At 39.5% G+C, this 1,959-nt stretch overlaps 1 pseudogene; it reads left to right on the forward strand.

The window, feature by feature from the left end:
• The first annotated feature begins 729 nt into the window (after nucleotides 1-729).
• LOC110212111 (small ubiquitin-related modifier 2 pseudogene) lies at nucleotides 730-1,234 on the forward strand (annotated as a pseudogene).
• The last annotated feature ends 725 nt before the right edge of the window (nucleotides 1,235-1,959 follow it).

The raw sequence follows: 1,959 nt of genomic DNA on the forward strand, positions 1-1,959 counted from the left end.
AGTGAGAGAGTCCCTTCACTCAGTATTATTTGATATATTTTCTCCATGCATACTTTTTGTGATTTCTGTTTTGCTATGATTTAGATAAATGGGTTTCTTGGCTACTACTACGTATATTCATTGTGGAACTGGCATTTAATATACTTTGTCATTGTAAGGAGAAGAAACAGATAGAATGTGAGAGTGACAAAGGTGATGTGTGGCGCAGAGTACTGGACCAATCATAGACTTATCCTCTCTAAGTTAAACATTTGCATTCAACAAAAACTGCAGCCCCAGGAGACTCAACCAACAGATTAGAGTGCTTCTCTGTGTTTGAACAGTTTATTGCTGACCTGGAGGGAAAGCTGAGCTGATACACAGTTAGCAACAGTGGAGCAGAAAAGGAGTGTGCAGTTTTCAGAGATTTAGTGTACAGCACTGCATTTGCTCTTTTGGGCCAGAGTACTCATAAACATCAGAATTGTTTGATGAAAATGATGGGGAAATTCGGAAGCTACTAAACAAAAAATAAGAACTTCACAGGGTTTAACAGCAGGACAGCTCTTTCATCTCTAAGAAGGCAGCATTTAACTCCATCAAAAGTAAATGCAGCTTCTTCTTCTCCTCTTCCTCACCATCACCACCATCATCTTCTTCCTCATCCTCCTCCTGCTCCTGTTCCTGCCGCTGCTGCTTCTCCCTCGTCCCTTCCCCCACCCTGTTCCCTTGGAGTGGACCATCCTGGTGCCTCTTTTGTGAAGTGGCAGCTGAGGAGACCCCCAGACTTGCCATGGCCGACGAAAAGCCGAAGGAAGGCGTCAAGACTGAAAACAACGACCACATTAATTTGAAGGTGGCAGGGCAAGATGGTTCGGTGGTATGATTTAAGATTAAGAGGCACACACCACTTAGTAAACTAATGAAAGCCTATTGTGAATGACAGGGTTTATCAATGAGGCAAATCAGATTCCGATTTGATGGGCAACAAATCAATGAAACAGACACACCTGCATAGTTGGAAATGGAGGAGGAAGATACAATTGATGTATTCCAGCAGCAGGCAGGAGGTGCTTACTAAAAAGAGAACATGCAACTCCACTCCAGAACTGTGCTCCCAAGGAAAACAATACATTCACAATTAGAAAACCAAGATTTGGTTCATCCTCATCCTGACTACTGCAGTATAGTTTTCTCTCTTCTTTGATTCCCTCCCCCCATTCCTTTATTGTATATAAAGTAACTGGTGTATGTGCACAGGCATAATGAGTATTTTTTTTTAACTAAATGGCCATTGGTATGTTATGATCAACATCAAATGGAGATGGGGAGGGGAAAAAACAAACTGGTTCTGTGAAAATATCCCTTTTCTCCATTAGTGGCATGCTCATTCAACTTTTATCTTTATATTCCAGTAAATTATTTTGCTCTCACTGTTTAACAACAACAACAACAAAAAACCACAAAAAAATCCTTGCATACCTTGTTTGATTGGATAATTTCAATGTTTTTCTTTTATCATTGTAAAACCAAGGACGATTTTATAACTTTTTTGTATGTAGCTGTTACATGTAGGGCAATCTCTGTCTCTCAGTAGGGATAAATTACTATAAAAAAAATTGATCCTAGATAGTTTTCCCTTCAAGTCAAACATCTTGTTGTTTAAATAAACTTCTTGTTTAAAATTTAAAAAAAAGTAAAATGCAATAGAAGTTTAGAGAGATTCAGGATTCTTGTTTCAGTAAGAAGGCAGGTGATTCAGTTTTACACTGACATTAACAATCCAAAGTGCTTCTACAATGCCCTGAAGGCTATTTATGGGCCAAAAACTGCTGGTGTATCTCAACTACTCTGGTAAGGACATGATCCTGGAGAGATGGGCTGAACACTTCCATAGTGTTCTCAGCAGACCATCATCAACCAATATTGAAGCCATTGATTGTATACCTCAGATTGAAGCCAGTCCCTCTCTAAATGAAC

This window comes from Phascolarctos cinereus, unplaced genomic scaffold, assembly GCF_003287225.1.
Source record: "Phascolarctos cinereus isolate Bilbo 61053 unplaced genomic scaffold, phaCin_HiC Scaffold_5;HRSCAF=322, whole genome shotgun sequence".
NCBI lineage: Eukaryota > Metazoa > Chordata > Mammalia > Diprotodontia > Phascolarctidae > Phascolarctos > Phascolarctos cinereus.